Consider the following 11,134-nt stretch of genomic DNA (forward strand, 5'->3'; position numbering starts at 1 on the left):
TTTCAAAGTCAGCAATAATCTCTTCTTGGTAAACTCAAAGGTCACTTTTCAATATTCCTCACACTTGACTCATCACCGGATGCCCTATTTCAGCAAAGAGTAACTCCCTCTTCTAACTACCCAGAGGAAAAAAAAAATAGAACTATCCAGGTCTTTGTATCCCTCATATGCACATCCAATCCATCATTAAATCCTGCCATCAGTTCTTTCAAAAGCTAAGTAGAATCAAACTCACCACATCCACAGCAATCGTGGAATCTGTGCTGTCACCATCATCCATGGCTGGAGAGCTGGCACGACTTGCTGACCGCCTCCCTGCTTCTGTCTTTGTCTTCTACGGTCTTTTCTAGAAAGCCAAGAAATTGACCGTCATAAAATGTAACCGATCTCCACCCGCCCCCCCCTTAAATTCATGTATGCCAGCAGTGGTCAAACTCCTGTTTGCAGGTTAAATCCAGACAGAAGACTCCAACACACAAGCCAAATGTGATGTTCCCACTTTTAAGGGGGAAGCAGAAGGAGAAGCAGGAGCTTAAGTGGAGGAAGAGGATGAAGAAAAGGGAGAAGGAGGAGGAAGAGGAGGAGAATTGAGGGAAAGCAGAAGAACAGAAGGGGGAGCGTATGTGACAGAGATTTCATGCATCCTGCAAAGCCTAAAATACTTACTGTCTGGTTCTTTAACTGCTATCCCCTGACCTGCACAAGCTGTCTCTCTCTAATCTCTAACTCTTCAACTTCCTCTACTTTAATCACATTAATATTCTTGTTCTTTTTTTTTAATCAATATTCCAAACATGCTTCTGCTTCAAGGCTTCTGCACTATTCCCAATTCTATGCCTTCCCTGACTATCCATACATGGGCATGCCCACCTACTTCTGGTCTTTGTTCAAATGCCATGTTCTCATGAGACATTTATTGACTGCACCCCCCTTTTTAAACATCTATTTATTTTGAGAGGGGTGGAGGGGTCAGAGAGAGAAGGAGAGAGAATCCCAGGGGGACTCCATGTTGAGATCATAACCTGACACTTAACCAACTGAGCCACCCATGCTTTTAAAACAGCAATGCTTCGCCTCTATGGCACTTCCTATATTCCTTCCTTGCTTCATTTTTCTCTAGAGCCCTTACTGTCCGGAGGGCATGGAGAGACTCAAGAAACGGGCCAACCACCCCAGACCTGTAGGTTGCAGGTTTAACAAGAAAGATAACTCATGTACAGAGTGTGCCTTGGGAGGCCACAAGACAGGAAGATCTCAGCACCCCCTTGCCAGATTCTTAAAAGTTTAGACAGAAGCCTTAACAATGTCCAGTCAGGTATTCAGTTGGTCTCAACTGATGGTCTCAATGACACCTTGCTGTCTGAAGGCTACACCTGTCCTTGAAAACAGTCCCCACAGTGGGCAGAACACACATCTGAGCACATGGTAAGGGGATGAGGAGACTCTGATGGCCCAGGTCCTGCTCTCAGGTCGACTGGTGGTCACGTCTTCTTGAAGACCTCCTCCACTGATCACTATTTAGCCTATTATATATTTAACTCAAGTTTTATTGACTGTCTACCCCAACTTTAAGGTGAGATCCATGAGAATAGGAATGTGTGCTCACCTTATTCACAGCAACGTACCCAGCATGTGTACGTATGACTGTGCCTGGTACACGGTAAGCACTCAAAAAATATTTGTTGACCCAAAGAAATAACCTCATGTGAACTCTGCTAGGTTTTGGTCATATAAATATGCATCTTCTCTGCAGTCTTGTGGCTGCTTTTAAAAACGTTAAAATGCCAAAGTTTTCTTTTGACTTGCAGTATATTTTGGTTGCTTATTGTTACCATCACAAACCTTATTCTACTATTTACCTAAGCTGAACCCAGTATAAGAGGCAAGCATTCTCAGCAGGGATATACAAGAGTAGAATATTTTATTACGTCTTTCAGCAACTGCTTCACTTTGCTAATCTTCTCACAGGAAAGTGCCCCTCTTCTAGTCACACACGTCTGCCCTTCTCTCCCCTGTCCACTTCCCCTATTTTTCTTCATATCAAAAATATTTATGAGACACACAGAGAGAGAGACAGAGAGAGAGAGAGAATGAAAGGTTCAAGTAGAAAAAAAGGATAAGGCACTTTATATTCTGAATTAAAGATCCATTCAATCAATCAATAAGATTTATTTATGAATTAGGAAATAAGAGTAAATTAATGAAAGAATGGGTAAAAGATCAGAAAAGTGAGTCAGAAGGCCACTCCCATTTAAAGGTGGAATGGCCATTACTAATCACCCCGTGCAAGGGGCTGGCATGGATCTTAACGCTGGGATATGGATGGGGCTTGAAAAGGATGTTAGTGAGGCCATCATGGAAAGCTTGATTCTCATATTTACCAAATAAAAACTGTCATTTTCATTCATGACTGTCAATTCTATAACTATAGATATAAATAAAAAATAGACTATAACTCAACCTTAATTTATCCTTACTTCTGTAAGCACATCAAAGCACATACTCTACTAGCAATGAATTTATAGAAACATCCTTGCCCATGAATTTCAGGACAATGAGCCCATCAATTGATCTCAGACATCTGAGACTCCTTTCCATTGAAATTCTCACCAATTAATTCTACTACTTTCCATTCCTGGGAAGCAACAGTCCCCTGGAATTCTCGGGCTACATTCTCTTCTTTTTTCTCTGGATGATTCTGACTTTTGTCCAGTCACGTCAGAAGCTGTAACTGTCGGTAACAGTCATCAGGAAACAGATGAAAAGCCAACATTAGACAATTTGAGGTGAATTTAATAAAGGCCATTTTCAATGACATGGGCAGGGTGCAGGGGGAAAATGCAATGATGTAGTACCCCAGGGTTGTTGAGATCAGGAAGCTACTCCTAGGCATGAAAAAGACAAGAGACAGGAGCAATAATAGAACTTAGAGAGAGTCCTCTACAGAGAGGGCCACCTAGGAGGAACTGTGGCCTTCAACAGAGGGCAGAGTTTACCCACAGATAACCTGCAGGAACTTCCTCTCCATCTCCTAATCTCTTATTGGTGTCTCCTATTGACAAAATCCAACTAGAAGTCACAGGACAAGGAAGACTGCCGACAGAGTCTATACGGGTCACTTTCCCAGGACAGAGAACAGGAAAGAGAAGCGTGGAGATGAATCTAGAACATTAAATGGCATCACTGGTTAACTGTAATCTCTATGCCAATTAAGTACTTTTCACAGACAGTTCCCAGATCAGTTAAATGCTGGGGGTCACAGAGAAAGAACAAGTATGTTCAAGAGACAGCATACAACTTTCAGCACATATTGCGAAAGACATTGAATAAGTGGAACCAGATTCTCGTTCCTAGGTAAATTCCTAGGAGGATTCCTGTAATTTTTTCAGGTTAAAAGTTAATCAGGACTATGTTCGTAAATTTGTCAGACAGCATGACTAACCGGGTAGGAGAGTCTTTATGAAATAGACCTCATTCTTTGCATCTAAAACACAAACTCAGTGGGTTTCTGAACTGGAATGACAACTCCCTCTGTTCCTTTGCTCCTTCCAACCTTGCTCTGTCCCTGTTCCCATTCCAGGTCACTGTTCAGCGTACTAATGCCAAGCCTGCTTTCACCCAAAGTGCCTGTTTCGTATGCTGTCATATATACGCTGCCGGTTGGATCTCAGCCAGTGGAATTAAATGAAATGGTTTTCTGTCAGACTGAATACTAATTATGTCTTCATGCCAAAGCTAGGTCTGCATAATGACATCATTCGCAAGTAGGCTGGAGATCGAGGCTCAGAGAAAGTTTGCTCTGATATTTATGGATTCAAGCAAAGCGGTGCTATGCTGTTTGGTCTACCTGTTTTTCATTGGTTTCTTTGCTTGATAGACTTGGCTTTGAAAATGCAAGGGCTTCTCTGGGCAGCACCATGGATTAAGTGAAAGCTTCGTCGCCTAAGTCAGCCATTCTCCCATTTAAAGGCTACAAACCCACAATTCCATTCCCCAGGGAAGCCTTAGGGACACTAATTTTTTTGGACTGCCAGAAGCCTCACATCCTCTCCACGTCACTGACACATGCCTAGCATGATAAAGTCTTTGATTTGCTGAGGCAGGGTGGTTTACATCTGTTGGTGATTCTCAAATTTCCCCATCTTGTGCATGTCTGAACCTTGATCTCACCAGCCTATCAGAAGTAATATCCTTCATCCTTCAAAAGAGGTTTACATATCTTGTTGCATTCGCTGTGTTCAATTAGCTAAATTACTGATAATTCCATGCTACGATCATAATGAGAAGAACCTTTCCAAAGCCCTCGGTTTTCTCTCAGTTGGCATTTTAACAGGTTTTCTAGAGCAGTAACTTTACCAATGGGAGCAAAAAGACAAGGAACGAACTAACGTTAAGGGAGGCCCACTGGGAACAGAAGTTTAGGTCAAGGGAAAACATATGTTATTTATTCAATTCAACATACCCATAACACAGTCTTTGAGTTTAAAGTATCTTGCTAGGTATATAAAGCATAGACGAACATATGAGAGTCCTATATCCCAACATCTCATAATTATATGGAGCTGTGGAAAGAGAATCAGGCAGGTTATCCAAAGATGCCACTTTGAGGTCAATCTGTAGGTCGGTAGCCTTGGAAAACCATTTAATTCTTCTGGCCACTGAGTGTTGAGAATTTAATAAATGATCACAGGTTTATACAGGCTTTAAAATTACCCTCTCCTCTCAGGCTATAATGTATTGGAATTGAAATAATTCTTTTAAATTCTAAAAAATTTACTGTTATACAAACCTAATTGCTTTCTATTGCTGTCAGAGAGTAGCCATTATCTCTGAACATTATAACAAGTTCCACTGATTTTTAGAGTGCCAGGCACAAGTTAGAAACTCAAGACACTGGTGATTTTTTTAACTTAAATATTTGGCCTACAATCAGGAAATTCTTTTTTCCAAATGAGGGATCCATACTGCTTATCCTCCCACAAAAGTCCCTTATGTAGCTTATATCTGTATGTAACTGAAAGGACACTTATATTCCCCATTTCCTTTATTATGTTGAAGCAGGCAAAAAGCATAGTAAACAAGGAAATGTCAACAAAGTTCAAGGCTGTGAAATATAAAGTCTGAAAACACTGAGGTCAAATCTCCAGACCAGTGCCCAGGGCAACTCAGTGGCAATCCACCACTGAGTCTTTTGTCAAAAAATTTCTTTCTTTCATTTGCTTGTACCACTAGAGCTACAAGGCATGACTCCAGGTGACTGTCCTGGAGTTGAAAAGTCTCGAACTGTTTAAAATTCATGTTCTGATCCACGCAGGGGGGAAAGATCATCATCATCTGTCCAAGACTTTTGTAGATGTGTTGGATAATAATCCATCATGAGAGTGATCATTAGAAGATTTTTTGTTATACCAGTCAGTATATAATGTATAGTTGATTTGGGATAAGCAAAGTTTTCTTGTACTTCAGAGTTTTAACCCCTTAATTCAAGATTTTTTTGAAAGAGGGGCCAAGATGTTGACCAGAGCTAATAAGCTTCTTAAACTTTGTGTGATGATGGTATATACAATTATGTTTTACTTTGGTGTCTGTGCCATGAAAGGAATTTTTTAAAAACTAAAATATTTTTAAGAGAGAAGTTGGCTAACGAATAAGTGAGGTCAAATGAGCAATGGTTCATTATCAAAGGCAACCTGAAGACATGACCACCACCTTCAAATACTTCAAGATCCAACAAATAGAAATATAAAGGTCAGTGTAAGAAAAGTCCTCCTGATCCTTTGTGCTTATGATGGCATGAACTTTTTGAGGAAACATATTTCCCCGCCACCTTGCTCCAAAAAGAATGTAAGGTGGTATTCAAGGATAAATAAAACTTTGGAAAGTTCTATGAATTAATTGCAGGCAAGAATATGTAAGAGATAGTAGGCTCCTACTGGCTTTAAGATCACATCCCAGGGCATTCTAGAAGGGACTTCCATGTAGGAGTTTGAACTAAATAATTCAGAAGAGTCACTGAATCTCAGAGTTAAAACTGTGTTAACCTCTGGACCAGCTATCTTATTCAAATGCAGAAAATCTTTCTTCAATAACTTTGATCGAGATAATCACTAGATTTTATGTTTGCTGTTACCTTTCTGGGCAATACCTCCTGCGGTGGTCTGTTCTCCTGAGGGATAATCAATTGTGATAGAGTTCTTTGAGGCAAAATCCACCATTTAACTTCTCTTCACTATTCCAAGCTTTAGAGCCTCTGGAATGGCCCAGGTGAAACGTATCCTTTTTGAAAATCAGTCCTTCCGGGACTGCAGACAGCTATCATGCCCCAGTTAATCTTCTCCTGTGCAGTGGTTAAGAGTTTAGGCTTTGAACTCAAATGGAATTGGGTCTGAATCCTGTATTCATAACAAGATAGCTTTTCCACCCAGACAAGTTACTTAAATGCTCTGAGCTTCCTCAGTTGTAAATGGGAAAAGAATATCTACCTAAACGTTTTATTGTAAACATTTTTTTTAAATGATATATAAAAAAGGACAATGGGGCACCTGGGTGCCTCAGTCGGTTAAGCATCCAACTCTTGATCTTGGCTCAAGTGGTGATCTCATGGTTCAGTCCTGGAGTTCATCCCCACTGGGTCTTTGTGTTAACAGCAGGGGTCCTGCTTGGGATTCTCTCTTTCACTCTCTCTGCTCCTTACCCCCTCAAAATAAATAAATAAACAAGCGTAATACTTGGTGCATATTATATGTTCAATAAAGTTCCTCTCACATCGTCTCTATCCCCAGATATCTGACATTTTCCTTAAATGGCCCATATCCTAAATTCTTTATTAACATGTCACAAACTGTCACTCTAATTCTAAATTATAAAGGACATCAAAATTTTTTATAGATGAGATATAGACATTTATAGCAGTGGCTTTCAAACCTACGTGATTCAACACCTCTTTGTATTAATAAATATTTTGTAAAACTCTCTTCACAATCCTCGAAATGTATTAGTAGAAAATTAATCTACCTGTAAAAAAATTTTTTAAATAATTAATATTTGAATATATCTGGATTCAGTGCCCTCAAGCCCTGAACCACAGACCTGACCATTGTAGCTGCTACAGCCGCAACATGGCCAAGTGGCCCATGGTTGAGTGTGGCTAAGTGCCAAGAGGCAGCAAGGTTTGAACTTGGAGTTGGCCTGAAGCCTGTGAAGCCCTGAGGATGGCTGTGGCCACACCAGAGGCGATGAGATCTGTATGCACATCTGAACCCTGTAGACACTGTCACCTCTGACTCCTTTAGCCCAAAGCACCTCATCTCTGACCCCCCAGCACAGGAAAGTAGCATAGACAGGAGGAACAAAGCTTTGCTGAGGCCAAGGTGTGGTGAACCTGCAGGCTGACCTCACTCTTGGTATTCACACCAAATCTGGGGAGAACCAACCCAATGCCAGCATGATGCTAAACATCTCAAGGCACAACTGGCAATCCTTGACCCCAAAGCCACCATTTCAGCTCTTCTACAACTAAGACCGTGCTTCTGTGAGGCAGGGCCCTGACGGTGCTACTCCCAGAAGAACATGGAGAGCCTGGAATCCAGTGGGGCGTACCCCCCCCCCCCCGTCCTTCTCCTTCCCCTGGCAAGTCCAGCAGCAGCACTGACCAACTCAGACACCTCTGCAACAACAGGGACTTGGCTTATAGCTCCTCCTTCTCCCAGTTCTACAGTTCTGCAGGCTCCCTAAAAACTCCCTTCATAGAGGAATATTTGCTTACTGCGCTAGAGAAGAGTCCAGAAAATAGCCCTCCGGTGTAGCCCAAGCAGAATTACACCCAGAAGGCCCAACCTTTCCAACCTCTGCCGCTGACGGGCATCCACCTGGTACCCTCCCTGGAGGCACACTTTGCCCAGGTGCCCCAGCCTCCCATGAGTAGTAACAGCAACATACTCCACCTTGCATTGGCCAAGGAAAGTGGACATACAGTTCCTCGGGAAGCTTGTGACATCATGGCCGCCCTTGATGAGCACGGAAACCAAAATGCATCTAGAAGGCCTGAGTTTGCCTTCGATGAGCCCCTAGAATATGATTCAATGTCCCCAGTAGAGAGGAAACCTGAAGCTTTAGCCAAATGTATCTTCTACAAAGTCTATTTCTCTTCCCTACCTGAAAACGAAGAGAATACCTCTCTAAAGAGACATCCCACACCTCTCCAAGGCAACAGCTCAGATTTCAGTGAGAGAAAGGGCACCCAGGGCAAGACATCATATAGCAATTCCCACAGCCTCAAACCCCCTCAAGCAAGTGGGTGAAGATAAGGGATCTTCCAGGATCTCAGGGCCTTGGGAGGACGATCTCCACAAAGACCACAATGAAGGCTAGAGAGAGAAGGCCTAGTCCAGAGCCTGTCGAGCAACTGTGGCGGGACCAAGGCAGCCTTTTCCTCTCTCCACAACATTCCTGGAAGTCTAAGGAGCAAAACAGACTGGGGCTAGGAGGGGGAGCCCAGGAGGGCTACCCTGGAGGGCTTGCCCACCTGTCCAGCCAACACCCAGGCAGAGGATGCTGGAAGGAAAGCCGTGACTGATCACAGGAGCCCGGTGGACAGGCCAGTTTCCTATCCAAGGTTTGAGGGAGAACCAGCACCTTGGTCACTTTCCTAGCATCCAGACCCCAGGTAGAGGAGCCACCCTGCCTGCCACACCAGCACACATCCACTCTGGGCGGGAGCAGGCTCTGCGGGGCTATCAGTGCAGGAGACACCATGCTGGGGGCTGGAGGTTTCCAAGATGGAGCAGCAGAAGCAAGGAAGTCCGGACCCCCGAGTGTCTGCAGCTTCCGTTACAGCCACAACCACAGGCCCAACAGGGCCCTCCCAACTCCCAATACCTTGGGAGGTGATTTCGAGGACACAAATACCAATATGTGGTTTTCTGAATCCCCTGAAGCCCTAGACAGTGGGGAGCAGCAATTTAAAAGGGGGGAGCCAAGGGGCACCTGGGTGGCTCAGTTGGTTAAGCCTGAAACTTTAGCTCAGGTCCTGAGCTCATGGTTCCTGAGCTCGAGCCCGCAGCGGGGTCTGTGAAAACAGCTGGGAGCCTGAAGCCTGCTTCGGATTCTGTGACTCCCTCTCTCTCTCTCTGCCCCTTCCCCTGCTCACGCTCTGTCTCTCAAAAATAAATAAACATTGAAAAATAAACTTTTAATAAAAAAAAAAAAAAGAGGGCGGGAGCCAAAGCTGGAAGAGGATTCCTGACAGCCACAGGATGAACAGCTGAGAAGGGGTGCAGACAGGGGCCTGGCTCGCCACCCGCCACCTGGGGCCGGAGAACACTCACCAGCTCCGCAGCCTGGGCACCTTCGGGCTCTGCAGCCAGGATGAGGAGGCCCTGTGGCAGGACGACAGGCCCTCCACCCAAGTCGCCCACGCTGACGAGAACAGCCCAGGGGTGGGGGGCACACAATCCTGTGTTCTCGAGGCCACCTACTTTGGAAAGGCGACCTGGAGCAGGGGAGCTGGTGTCTGTCTCCCTGCAGACCCTGCGGGAGCCGCACCACGTGACCCCAGGGGAGGGTGACCCCCGCCCCTCCGCACCCCCCCTCCCCGCTCCCACCCCCTAGGGTCCTCGCTGAGCGTGCCCTCGGTCCCCCTGCCTGACCCCCAGCAGCTCCTAATGGAAGCCTGAGAACATGACCGAGGTGGGGGGAGGGGGGTGCTCAGGGGAGGCTGAGCCGGAGCCCCTGGGCTCGCAGAGGAAGGGGCTGTGTTTCCCAGGGAGCGCCACGACCCTCCAGGACCCGTGGGAATGCCTGGTGTTCCACATCCTGGCCAAGTACCTTCCTTTCTCTTTCTTTCTTTTTCTTTCTTTCTTTCTTTTTTTTTTTTTTAACGTTTATTCATTTTTGAGAGACAGAGTGTGAGTAGGCGAGGGGCAGAGAGAGCGGGAGACGCAGAATCCGAAGCAGGCTCCAGGCTCTGAGCTGTCAGCCCAGAGCCCAGGGTGCTCGAACTCACAAACCGTGAGATCATGACCTGAGCTTAACCCACTGAGCCAGCACCCAGGCGCCCCTGACCAACTGCCTTTCTGAAGAGCAACTCTGATGACCAGCGTTTTGTGAAAACAAGTCAACCCTCCTCCCTAAGCAGCAAAAGCTGGGCAGCAAGATCACAGGAGGCCCGGAGCAAGGCACGGGTCCACTGGAGGTTCTTGCCTTGGATTTTCATTCCTCAGGCCTGGACTCTGGCTCTGCCCCCCAACTTTGCCAGTGAAATGACTCCTGGTGTGTGTGTGTGGCGGGGGGGGGGGGGGGGGGGTGTACTTTCAGTGACACTTTCCCAACATTAATTCCTCTCCACTTTAACCTCTTCTGAAATACCCAACCAAAAGATTGGCCTTGATTTGAATACAATTTTAGCCGAAAAAGGATTCAATGTAAACCGCAGTTTAAACTGTATTAGCGGGGTTCCTCTGGATAAAAGGAAACAACTGTATCCTGTAAAAAGCCGATGTTTTCCTTCTCACTCTTCATGACTGATCTTTGAGAGCTTGAATGCTGTCGGGAAAGTACCCCTTTCTATTATTACTTTGTACTAGAAAGGGAATTCATGGAATCGTGAGAACCGATTGGAGGGTGTTTGATGTGTTTCAGTTTTTGTTTAATTAATTAATTTATTTATTTATTTTTCATTTTTAAAAAGCTGAAGCAACATAAATCAGTGTGTGTCACCTTCAGGAATGTAGGCATAATGGTGTTCCTTACTTGTGGGCAGTGCCCCCTGAGGACAAGTAAAAATAGTCCTCATGAAGGGTCTGCAAAGCCTTAAAGACTTAAAAAGTAACATACATATAAAAGAAAACTGTAAAGCTTTGAACATTGTTGTTATTTAAATTTTTAAAAATGAAAAAGACCATTATGTCTGTATGCTAACCACGTATCTTACTCTATTTTGTGATGGACATAGACAACGATCTCTGAGTTTTGTATTTGGGGAAAACATTAATGAGATGAAGCATGTTAAAGATATTAAAAAAAGTTAATGTAATATCCTAAGTGTAATATAAAGGAGACATTTTTAAAGAGTTGCATATAACAAAATAATGTGTATTTCAATATGCAAAAGGCTAACAAAAAATGGCAGACATAA

At 44.3% G+C, this 11,134-nt stretch overlaps 1 pseudogene; it reads left to right on the top strand.

The window, feature by feature from the left end:
- Nucleotides 1-1,065: 1,065 nt before the first annotated feature.
- On the top strand, nucleotides 1,066-8,705 carry LOC113604217 (protein Shroom3-like; annotated as a pseudogene).
- Nucleotides 8,706-11,134: the final 2,429 nt, after the last annotated feature.

Source organism: Acinonyx jubatus, chromosome A2, assembly GCF_027475565.1.
Source record: "Acinonyx jubatus isolate Ajub_Pintada_27869175 chromosome A2, VMU_Ajub_asm_v1.0, whole genome shotgun sequence".
NCBI classification, from domain to species: domain Eukaryota; kingdom Metazoa; phylum Chordata; class Mammalia; order Carnivora; family Felidae; genus Acinonyx; species Acinonyx jubatus.